General features: G+C 42.0%; 1 protein-coding gene and 1 long non-coding RNA gene across 4 annotated transcripts in view; one reads left to right on the top strand and one right to left on the bottom strand.

Annotated features, from left to right (window-relative positions):
* Positions 1-6,419, top strand: part of LOC138832093 (uncharacterized) — a 55,207-nt gene extending 48,788 nt beyond the window's left edge. Inside the window, exon 5 of the long non-coding RNA XR_011373505.1 lies at positions 6,353-6,419. This is a non-coding gene — a long non-coding RNA (uncharacterized lncRNA). The remainder of the gene's footprint in view (positions 1-6,352) is intronic.
* Greb1l (GREB1 like retinoic acid receptor coactivator) overlaps positions 1-9,782 on the bottom strand; it is a 258,809-nt gene extending 249,027 nt beyond the window's left edge. For 2 of the 3 annotated variants that reach the window (XM_070029460.1, XM_070029459.1), the window contains exon 1: positions 9,677-9,782. The gene's annotated coding sequence lies outside the window, so the exon portion shown is untranslated. The remainder of the gene's footprint in view (positions 1-9,676) is intronic. The other variant, XM_070029463.1, reaches the window with a different exon arrangement.
* Between the last annotated feature and the right edge of the window lie 2,885 nt (positions 9,783-12,667).

The following is a 12,667-nucleotide window of genomic DNA, read 5'->3' on the forward strand; positions in this document are numbered from 1 at the left end:
AGGGCTGAGAAGGTGGCTCAGTGGTAGAGTGTTTGCCTTGCATGCATGAGGCCCTGGGTTCAATTCCTCAGCACCACATAAGCACAAAAAGCCAGAAGCTGTACCATGGCTCAAGTGGTAGAGCGCTAGCCTTGAGCTGAAGAACTGAGGGACAGCAACCAGGCCTAGAGTTCAGGCCCCATGACCAACAACAACAATAACAACAACAACAACAACAAAAACTACTTAAAATCTAAATATAATAAAATATAATTTCTTAAAATGCTACATATGCAATATTTTTTAAATGGGAAAACATACCTTACTTATGATTAAAGGTATACAAAGACATTAGAAACAATATGGTAAACCAGAAAGCATACAGGACTGGCTGAGTAACCTTAGGCAATTCACAAAATCCCTATGGGAGTGCTTTCTCTCAGTCTAGATAGACCCCTGGCTGTAAAATCCAGTAACACTCCAAAAATGGACCGATACTGGTAATCCCAGCCACTAGAAGAGGCAGAAATTAGGACGACTATGGTTTGAGACCATCATGGGCAAAGAATTAGCAAGACTCTAGTTTAGCAAACAAGCTGGATATGATTTGTCATGTCTGTAATCCCAGCTCCTTGGGAGGTATAGGAAGAAAGAAGTCTGAGGCTAGTCTGGACAACTGTAGAAGATTCTTCTTGAAAAAACCAACAAGGAAAATGGGCGAGGGGCACAGCTCAAGCAAAAGAGTACTTTCCTAGCAAGCATGAGGCCCAAAGCTTAAGCTCCTAGTACCACTAAAATATAAAAAGGAATATTGGCTGTGAGTATACTACAGGTGTAGTTACAAATTAGAGAAACAGTCTTTCAATTTCCCAATACTAATGAAGATGGTTATATAAATTTACTGTAAGTAATAGCCATTAAATTGCTTTAAAATTAATTCAGGAAATTAGCCAGGTGGCTCGTGCTGGAATCCTAGGAGGCTGAGATGTGAGGATTTGGGTTAGAAGACAATCCAGGCAGCAAAGTCCATGAGACTCTTATCTCCAATAAGCACCAAAACAGCTAGAAGTGGAGCTTGAGGGGGAAGAAAAGTTCAGAGACAATGTCTAGGCTCCAAGTTCAAGCCCCAGGATCAGTATTTAAAAACGAAATTAAAACTATAATAAATAAATGAGAATTATATCAATTACATCCTTTCTTCATATGGTGACCTGTACAAGTAGCAGTGATAACTTTTGGTATATCTGCCCTGGAAAAGCTAAATTTACAGAACAAAAAAATTTAAGGAGTTGGTTTATGATCTTGTGTCTATTTAAAAAAAAAAAAAAACCACATTTGTAGGTCTGAACTCAGTCATTGCTATTCCATGGGTGTGTTGATAATAATCTGTATTTTAAAAGCAAATGTGGCAGGTGTTGTCAAATCATCCTGAAAATAACAATGAATTTGGGGATGTCAGATCTCTTTACAAACTGATTAGCTAAAGAATTTCAAGAGTGTGGTCCACTACAGAGAGAGCAAAGAATTTTGAAGTAAGAAGATCTCCATTGCCTCTCTGACCTAATCCTTCCCACTCTCTCTCTTCCTCCTCTCTCCCTCCCTTGCTTCTCCCTTTCAGCTCACTGAACAACCTTCTGGTTGTCCTCCAGCAGCCCAACTCCCCAGCTTCCCAGGACTCAGTTCTTCACCTCCTTCATCTCTCCAGCCGGGTGTCATTTCTCACTGACATCTGGCAAAGAACCACAACCCCCAACTCACTTTCTAATGCCTCCTTCTGCTTTGTCTTCCTTTCTAGTATATCACCATCTAAAAGGCAGGATATGTTACTCATTATCCCATAAAGACAAGACTGTTTGTCACTTGTCTTCACCAGGGTATCTCTATAGCTAGAACAGAACCTAATCAAGATTAGGGAGATTTAACCTGGTCAAGGTAAAATGAATGCAGCTTCACAGATTAAGTGACAGGAGGAAGAAACAGCTAGCAAGTGAAGGGTTTGTTAATACGGATTCCTGGACCCTGCTAGATATTCTGATTTAATAAACTTTAGAGGAGAGAAGGGAGGGGCCTGTGAATATCTAAGACGAACCAGCTGATACTTATGAGTTTGGAAAGTTGTCAAGTGCTTTGGCTTGTTGTTGTTGTTTTTTTTCTTTTTTTTTGCTTTGGCTTGTTTTTTTAAATTGAAAGTAAATCAATTCTATTACTGAAAAGAGAAGCATGCAGTCTGGGAAAATTCTATCATATTCATACATTTTCCAGAAGAGAAAAATTGGTTTTGTAACTTTTTGTACCTAAGCTTACTACCTAAATAAGTAAAATGATTCTGCAATAGGGATATTTGCACTTGACATATTTCACAGATATACTGTAGCCTGGTTTTATTTATTTGTTTGTTTATTGTGCCAGTACTGGAGCTTGAAAAACTAAGGGATGTTCTCCCTTAGTTTTTCCATGCAAGGCTGGTACTTTGCCACTTGAAATACCTCCACTTGGGGCTTTTTAGTGGTAATTGGAGATGAGTCTCATGGATGTTTCTGTCCAAGCTGGCTTCAAACTTCAATGCTCAAATCTGAGCCTCCTGAGTAGCTACGATTGCAGGCCAGACCATAACCTGGTTGTTAACATCATAGTTACTTTTTTCTACCATTTTTACTCTTATAAATAACATTTCTTTGATATTTTGCTTATACATCGCATATTTGGATAATTACTTCTAACAAATTCCTAGAAGAGAATCTTTTCCCATGGTGAACATTTTCTGTATCTACACAATCCTACATAGCCACCAGCTACATGCAACTACTGAACACCTGAAATTTGACTAGAATAAGTGAGAAACATAAACTTTAGTTGTAGATAATGTTAATTAAATAACACTTAGATGACTACCTGTGGCAAAAAGCCACAGGGCAGGTCTTGACAAAGTCATATTTGATGTCACATTGTTCTCCAGAAAGAAAATGTACTTATTTGCCTTCACTCTTGGTATATAGCAAAAGCTATTTCTTTATTCATTTGCCACCATTCGATTTTATGTATTTATTAAATCTTTATAATTTGAAAGTTAAAAATGTTTAGTTTTAATATACATTTCTATGATAATTAATAATGTTGAATGGGGTTATTACTTCTGTCATTACACTCATTCAATTGTGACTGTTTCATCCCATATTGTTTAATGCACAGGTTGGAAGCTTTTAGCGTCTAAATTTTTCTAGTTGAGCCTCTTTGTTTTCTCTTTTCTTTTTTTGGTAGGGGGGGGGAGGAGAAGGGGCAGCCCTGGGATTTGAACTCTGGACACTGCACCAACTTGGCTTGCTTGTTCAATGGGTACTCTATCACTTGAGCTTTGCTCCAGCCCAGTTTTTTGCTGATTATTTTAAACATGGAGTCTCACAAACTTTTCTACCTGGGCTGGCCTTAAACCTCAACCTCAGCCTCCTTAGTAGCTAGGATTATAGGTGTAAACCACTAGTACCCAGCCTCCATTTGTTTTCTTTAAAATTCATTGGCAACATTTATCTTCACATTAAAGTGTGAAGCTAGCCTTAGACTTTATTGTCTGCCAGAATACACCATCAAGACAAAACAACACGTTATTATTTACACATATCCTGATTCATCACTTGGACTATTGTTTGGCACATATAGGCATTTGAGTTTATAGTCCTGTCTGAATTAAGTTTTGAGAGAGCAAAAGATAAATACTGATGAATAATAATAGCTAACTTTCATTCCATGTTCAGCACAGAAGTGGTTATGGTAATTCTAAACCGTTTTACAATAATTAATAGAATGATTTTTTAGTGGGTGTTGAAGTTTCTTACTTCCTAGAACAGGCATTCAGTATTATAAAGGGTTGTTAAAATGAGATTGGTAAACTCCCTCCTCAGAGTTTTTGACTCAGTGAGTTGGGCATTCTGTAAGCATCTGCATCTAACCCCAAATTCAAATGCAATCTCATAATGAAATTAAACTTCCTCAAAAATATGGACCCTCCTAGAAAGGTGGTGACAATATGCAATTTTGGCAAAATTGTACAAATTTGTACAAAATTTCAAAATCAAGCCTACTATTACTAATCCATTTTATATTTACAATTACAGCAATCCTATACATAAGATTGGTAATTAGAGAGGGAAGAACCAGGGGAGCCCGAGTAGCTATGGTTGTTGTGGGGCACGAGGATGGCGCTCCTGGGGGGAGGGTTAGAGGTGCGCGGGGTGGCCCCCAGATTTGGGCGGAGGTGGAGCAGCTTGTGGGGAAAATGCCTAGGCAGCTAATAAAACTTGCAATTGGGGAAAAAAAAGATTGGTAATTAGAATGGTAATTGTTAATCCCACTTTTTCAGAATAAAAGGCATGAAAGAAAAAAAATCCCTCCTCAAGGCACTCAAGATGTTAGAAAAGCCAGAATAAGCAAGTCTTGTAATTGCTAACCTTGATAAATATAGACAAACAGCAATACAGGACACACTCAAAGCTTGCTTCTCCAGACTGGTACCATAAAAAATAGAACCAGGCTCCAAACAGAGAAGATAATACATGATATGATTCACTACAACAACATTTATGAAGTGTTGATTATGTGTTAATCTCCACTGAACATGGCTATGGTCTCTAAGGACTGTTGAAAATATTCACAGAGCATAGGGGGAAATAATAAAGTCTGAAACCACAACCTTGAAAAGATAAGGAGTTTTCTATATATTTTGTCCTAACTAGATAGGAAAGAAGCCAATACATTGTATGTATTGGTGGGTGGTGAGGATAAAGAGTTATGTATAAGAGAAGTCCCTATGGGATTTCACATCAGGACCTGGGGGAGTGGCTATCACCAGTCAGTCAAAAATGAGAGGGAAGGAAGAGTACACAATAGAACCCTCCTGGGGCTCAAGAGCACAAAGAGCTGCTGTTATCCATGTTGGGTGTGTGTTTGCCAAAAATATCAGGGCTGCTGGAAGTCTAGAACGTACAAGGGCATGCTTTTGAGTGTATAGACTAAACTACACTGTCTATCTAAGAACTCAAAGTCAGAGGGCATAACTCCATAATCCATTTGTCACCAAAAGATAACTTGATTTGGAGATCATAAATATTATGATTTATCTTCAAATTTTGAGAAGCATTTCTCCTTAAAAGCTCACCAGATTATGACCACAACAATACTTACATAAAATATCCCTTGAAGGAAGGATTGTATTTTCATTTAAGTAGGATTTGTGCATGATACTAGTAATTAATTTCAACATCTTTTCTAAGATTCAAAATAATAATAGCTAATAAACATTACTATAGACTGGAAATACAAAATGCCTACAGCTAATTTGAAGAATTTAACAGATTTCTCATTAGTGTTGGAATGAACCTCCTCTACATGTCCATCATAAAGTCTAGTTCCAAATTACTGAAGCAATTAAATTTTCATGACTCCATTTAGAAAACTATAACAATTCTTCTGAGAAAACGATTCCTCACTGTGAGAAATGTAAATCAAGGCAAATTAGTAACAATTTAGCTGTTTCAAATTACCAGAAAAGTGGAGATTTTCCTAGTAAAATAAAAAAGGGGGGGAGGGCAGGTATTGGTGGTAATCTTAGCTACTCAGGAAGCTGAGATCTAGGAATCTCCATTCAAAGCCAGCTCAAGCAGAAAAGTCCCTGAGACTCTTATCTCTAATTAACCACCAAAAAGCCTGAAATAGAGCTGTGGTTCAAGTGGTAGAACACTAGCCTTGAGCAAAAAAGCTCAGGGACAGCACCTAGGCCCTGAGTTCAAGCCCCAGGACTGGTGCATGCACATGCACGTTCCACGCGCGCGCGCGCGCGCGCGCACACACACACACACACACACACACACACACACACACACACACACACACACACACACACACACACACACACACACACACACACACACGGGTATTACCTTTTTTATTCCACTAGTCCTGGAGTTTGAATTCAGGAACTCGTGCTTGCTAGTCTGGTACTCTACCACTTGAGCCACTATTCCAACCCTGGTTTTTTAGGGGGAGGGCATTATTTTGAGATAGGGACTTGAAAACTTTTCTTCCTCAGCTGACCTCATACATTGATCCTTCTATACTCAGCCTCCTGAGTAGTTAAAATTAGAGGCATTAGCCACTGGCACCAAGACTTGTTCATGTCTTTTAACTTTACAGAGAGCAATTACTACCACAGTAATCTTATAGATAGTACAATTACCATCTTATAGATCAGAAAGCTCAAGTTCTGATAAATAAGTTACTTGTCCAATATTACTAGTAAGTGATAGAGTTAGATTTTAACTCAAGACCTCCAAATTTATAGCCTACCTTACCCATTTACATTTTCACTATGTTGCCTCTCCAGGGAAACAATCCTAAGGATATTCAGAAGAAAAAGAGGTAAAGAAAGCGGAGCAAGGAGCAAAGAGAAGGGAAGGAGAAAAAAGAGGAAAACCAAAACAGAAGGGCTAAGTAACAAGACATTTATTGCAAAAATGACTCCAAAATTATCGCTCAGATGTTCATACTAAAATGTATCTGAAATATAGCTATAAAAATACATCTTTATATAGCAACATTGGGAAGGGAACTAGAAAACATAAACTTATTATTTAGAACACTTTTATTATTGGTACTTTTTTGTTTTGTCAATTTTTTCTGTAAATCAAGTACCTTTACAAAAGTATCCTAAGTTTTATATTCTTAGCATCCTAATCAAATAGTTTTTAAATGACTGTAAGTCATTTGTAAAACATCTCTATCTTAATATCAATGATTTTTACAATCACCATTTACAGTACTTTTGAAATTCCTTAATTGAGGTCCTAAATAGTGAACAAAATTAGTCCACTGTTTTTACTGTCACACTGTGCAATCATACCCCAACTCCTACATCCACCCAAGAATCATTAGCTCTGTTTGTAGATGTTTCAAAGATTAGGAACTGTTTTTTAACTAAAACTATGATATGAAATAATTATTTGTTAAATATATAACAAGTAACTAAAAACAAGTTACTAAAACATCTTAGCTGCAATGGATATTCACAATCTGAATACTTTTGAGAATTACTAATTAAATCATGTCAACCATCAGTCTTTAAACAGTACTTCCCTTTACCAAAAAGAAAATTTAAGCATTTTAGAAAAGAACTTTCTCTAAAAATGGTGCCCTCAGTTGTAATTCACTCTACCATGTGAGCCCAAGCAACAAAAACAGACGTTGTGTGGGAAAGTTAAGAAACTCTTCTCCAGTAGTATCTTCAAAAGCAGAAATGTACTTTAAACATCTCTAACCTTCCCTTTATGATTCCAATATTCAGAATTGCTTTTCATTCCCTCACTGTCTAATCACTGTACAGTACAACAGGTTATTCTTGGCCAATCTTAGTACACCCATAGAGCTATTTCACTTGTCAAATTTGGGCATCAAAAAGACTACCAAAACCTTAAAAAAATATATGTTTCTCAATTCCTTTTATTTAACTGAGTGGAAAACAAAAGCATGTCCCTTTTCCTGTGGCTGATTTATGGCAAACCTAGGAACTAAGAGACGTGACCAAATGTCTTAAACTTGGCCTCCACATTCCTCTTGATTTCTACAATTTTTATGCTCTATCATTTCAATGGGAGAATGCACATAACCATTCAGTGTTTTCACATATACACCGTGCAGACAAAACAAATGATAGTTAATGTAAACTATCGTTCTCATTCTACTCCACAGCATTCCAAGGTGTAGGAATATTCAACAAAGGTTATAAAGCCTGGTGTAAAGACACTGGTATAGGGGAGGGAAGTTCAATAGTTCTGCTTCCTACTGAATACCAGCAGTTCTATGATTTCTTTTTAGTACTGTTAAGTACCCACCTTATGCCAGATGAAAAATTCTAATGTCATCCACAAGTGGATATCAAACTAATAATAAACATTATTATATAATCTGGTATTTACTTAAAATATCGAGTTCCTTTCATCCTTGATTTCCATAATGTATTTCCATTTTAATAGTTTATACATACAAAAATGTACAGTTAAAAAAAAGAAATGTACAACTGTGCTTCAGAAAAATAGGGCATGGGAGGATGAGCTGGAGAGAGAGCTTAATTTTTATAGTATACTCTTCACTGTTATTTGAGAAGTTTTTGCCATATTTCTGTAACTTTTCAGTATTCATTTTTTTCTCTTAAGTACATACACCTATGCATGTAAAGTTTATTACCAATTCGCAGAGAAAGTGTTTTTCAACCAAGTTTTCAATATTGCAATGTATATAAAAAAATCTCACAGAAATTTTCATGAAGAAAAAAAAAAGCTAGTACTTAGAAAACTTACAAGCGAATTCCAGAGTTCTAGTTCTGAAGTATAAAAACTTGAGAAAAGGAATGAAGAAGAGTTTCTCCCCCACCCCCACCCCAAGGGGGCATTTCGTTCAAAAGTAATTGTGAAAAAGCAAAGCTCTTTTCCATACTTAAAAGTCTAGTTTTAAAAATGGGATTTGAATAGGGCTTTTCATCTCAAGAGGGATGGGGAGGAACCTCGTGGTGCAAAGAGTAGACATTGAAATTTGGCTTCTAGCTGCTCAGCCGGGTGGGATGGGTAAGGACTTTGTAACAGTCACGTTCATAGAAGAAAGAAAGGAGCTGGAAAGAGCAGTTTCTCCAAGACCTGCCTGCCTTGGTTGGCAACAACAGCTGTTCGTGCAAATGAATCATGTTCTGGGACGTTACTTGGGCTCTATTTAAATAAGACACCCAAGCACTGAATCTATCCAAAGAATTTCTTTTTAATGAAGCTCGGGAGAAGGGACGGTGTGAATCGATTCGCTTTAACAAACCGCTCATCATCACCCTCCACCCGGCCAGGGCACCCCCTCACCTCGCGGGCTACTTATGTCAGGGTCAGCTGTCAACACAACCCTTTGTGTCTCATTCAGAGCCAGAGTGGTCCTCGGCCACTCACAGAAAGAAGAAGAAAAAGGAAAAAAAAAAAAAAAATGGGAACGATGGCCGGCGGGCGAGCGCGCGCTCCAGACGAAGTGACATTTGGCTCCGGAGGTCAGAAAACCACGGACACCAAGCCAACCACCGGCCACCTCCGGACGCGCTCAACTTTCCCCAAGCTGAGCTGCACCCACCCTCTCCCAGGTCACGTCCGCGTCTCCCTAGCTGCTGTCCACCGGGCTCCAGCGGCCCCCTCCCCGCCTCCGATCCCCCCTCCCTCCCGGGGCACCGGCTGGGGCGCTTCGCCTCGCCCGCTCGGGTGCTCCCCGCGTTCGCCGCGCCCCTCCACCTCCCTCATCCTACGCCCGGGCGGCCCGGCTCCCGCCACAAAGGCAGCGAGCCGAGCCCAGGGTGACAGGCCTTTGGCCTCCGGAGTGCGGACCCCAAGGGCTGAGTCGCACCGGCGGGGTGGCGCGAGGCGTCCGGGACACAACGGGTGCGGTTTGTGGTTGCCACCAACGCCCGGTCGTCGCCATACAAACCGACTGGTCCGCACTCACGCGTGTACAACCCCCCGCAACCGGCCTTCTGTTCCTCCGGGAAAAGTCAGCCGCGGCTCTGGCCGGCGCCGGCGAGGGTGTCCAGCCCGCCCAAGGGCAGCTCCCGGCCCGCAGGGGCGTGCGCTCGCCTCGCTCGCGCCTCCCGCCTCCCCACACCCTCGCCCGCGAGTGTCCGCAAGCCGCTCACCTGGCCCTGACGGGGCGCGAGGGCCGAGGACCCGGGGGTGGCCCTCGCCGCGGCCAGCTGCTCTCCCCACCCCCAGTCCCGCTGCCAGCGCCGCGCCGCGCCGCGCTCCGCTGGACTCGCTCCGGCCGCCTCCTCCGAGGTGCTAGCGCCGCCGGCGGCTGGCGTCTCTGTGGCAGGCGCGCGGGCCGCGCGCTCAGGGCCGGGGCGGAGCGAGGTGGCGGCGGCGGCGGCGGCGGCGGCCGGAGGCGGATTCCTCAGGTGCGGCCCCTCCCGCCCTCACCGCAGCTCCGCGGCGACGACCCCCGCCGCACTGTCCCCGCCCCCCTGCGGCCTCCTGCACTCTCCGCGCCGGCTACGGGCCCTCCGCGAAGGTAGGTGGGCGCCGGGTTCCCAAGCGCACCCCTCCGAACGGGGCCCGCCGGGACTGTGGAGCCCTGGGTGCACTGTTTCCCGGCCTCCGTTCCCCAGCTCCGGTGCGCTGAGGATGTGTGTGGCCACTGTGGGGTGTGGAGGTCGGGGCGCGCGGAGGGGCTTTGGGGGAAGGATTGCACACACACACGTGCACACACACGCACACATCCCGACCTCAGGGAGGCCGCGCTCGTTCAGAATGTTCTCACCTCACCGCGCGATTGCTTTCTCGGTCACTGGACGGAGGCTAAGGAGCCCCCCCCCCCGGGTGACCTCCATCTGGGCAGTGGGGGGGGGGGAGAGGGGGTCAAACCCCTGGCCTTTTGCATGAAGCGACCTCGTCAGGAGCAACCAAGGTAAGAAAGTCCCTGAGACTCTTATCTCTAATTAACCACCAGAAACACCAAACCCACCCGGGAGCTCTAGGCCAGAGAAGACTTTTGCACCCACGGGAGGAGCGCGCGTCCCTGGCTCCCCAACTCTGATCACCAAGGATAATGCGGAGCCTCCTCGGACCACACAGAAGCCTCGCCCCCGGGGCAGCCACTTCCAGCAGTTCCCGGCCTCGAGGGTGCTACTGAGCAAAAGTCCTCCAGGGTTTCTCTGGACTCCATGCTGACAGATGTGGCTCCTCATTTCACAATCGATGGCCTGTGTTATTAGACAGATGACTGTTTCCTTACGTTCTAAATTGTTGCCAGAGATCAACGACGACTACACCTTCGAGAAGAAGACAGCTCCATGCTGAACCCAGGTGGAAGTGTCTAGATATAGAAAACGTTGGCAGATTTTTAGTGCCCTGAGAGCAGAGTAGGGCTCAGTGTGTTCCTGGAGGTGGGAAGAGGCCACCCAGTCCCAAGTAGATTGGTGTCATTGTCAAGTGTCTTCTAAGTCAGTACTTTCGTTCGCTTGTGTTGCTTTTTAGATGTCCACCCCCCCTACACACACATACATACACACACTAAAAAAACAGAATAATTTCCTTTTCTTCTTTTCTCTCTTGTAAACGTAGAAGGAATTGCTTGAAAGTCTGAAAACACCAGAAAACAGCTCAATGCATAATTGAGTTGTGACTAGCAAAAATACAAGATTTATTTGTGCTTTCAATCATCTTCTCTCCTCCCTGCACAGGAAAGATTTACTGGTGCAGGAAAGACTTCCTGAGATTACTCTTTTTTTTTTTTTCAATTATTGCTAGGAGCTGAAATCTTTATGTTGTTTTTACAAGTGAATCTCTACTGCTTTTGCTTTTGAAACACATAGAAGTCAGACAGTAGCTCATGCCTGCAATCCTAACTACTCAGGAGGCTGAGATCTGAGGATCACCATTTGAAGCCAACCAAGGTAAGAAAGTCCCTGAGACTCTTATCTCTAATTAACCACCAAAAACAAAAAACTGAATGGCGCTGTGGCTCAAATAGTAGAGCACTAGCCTTGAGATTAAAAACCAAACAGGGAACACTGAATTGAAGCCCCAGGACCCTCCCTGCCCCACATAACCAAAAAGAAACACACACACACACACACACACACACACACACACACACACACACACACACACACACACACACACACACACACACACACACACACACACACACACAGAAAACCAAACTATAGAAACAGTGTTAGCAGGAAATATGACTTTCTCAATCAATGCTATAGTCCTACAGTGGGGGTGAAAAACATAGTAAGTAGAAACCTAAGATTCCAAGTTTTTGAGATTATATATATCAAACACATAAGAAGTTAAAGAGAAAGGAGAAGTTAAATCAGGTGAGAAGTTTGGAAAAACTCAGTCGTCTATTAAGTCAGTGGCATTGGGAGTGAAAGATTGTAAAGATAAGGAAAATAAAATAAATTTTAACATTAGAAAAAAAATAAGGAAAGTGTTAACAATGAGCCATCTTAAACCACAGTGCAATTTCCATTTTATTGACAACCAAGCATATTAGACTTTGAAAATATCCTGGCAAAGATGACGCAGCAGTTCAAGGACCTTAGCCTAATATTATCAGTTTTGGTATTCATTCTTCACTTATTAAATATTTATTGAGTACCTACTGTAAACCAGGTGGCTCTGTACACCAGTAATATTAGTGATTCATTAGTCAACAAATTGAGTCTGTAACAAGGCTAAAAATTAGTGATTGTAATCTATCATCATCCTGGTATATTTAAAACAATGCAACATCACCTTTCTTAAATAGCTTACTTCCTTGTATTTAATCTGTGTACATGCCTATCTCTTCTTTAGGGTCCCTAAAGTAGATGTCTATGGTTATAAAACGTGATAAGTGTAAGAACGAACACTCCAGACATATTATATTTGTGCCAGTATTGGGTTAAAACAATGCAACATCACCTTTCTTAAATAACACACTTCCTTGCATTTAATCTATGTACATGCCTGTCTCTTCTTTGGGGTCCCTAGTCATATCCAGTAGATTTCTATGATAATAAAATGTGATAAGGGTAAGAATGAACACTCCAGACATGTTTGTGCCAGTACTGGGGCTTGATCTCAGGGCCTGAGTACTATTTCTTAGCATTTTTGCTCTGGGTTAGCACTCTATCACT

The sequence above is a fragment of the Dipodomys merriami genome, unplaced genomic scaffold (assembly GCF_024711535.1).
Source record: "Dipodomys merriami isolate MVZ:Mamm:240054 unplaced genomic scaffold, mDipMer1.0.p SCAF_2, whole genome shotgun sequence".
In the NCBI taxonomy this organism is placed as follows: domain Eukaryota; kingdom Metazoa; phylum Chordata; class Mammalia; order Rodentia; family Heteromyidae; genus Dipodomys; species Dipodomys merriami.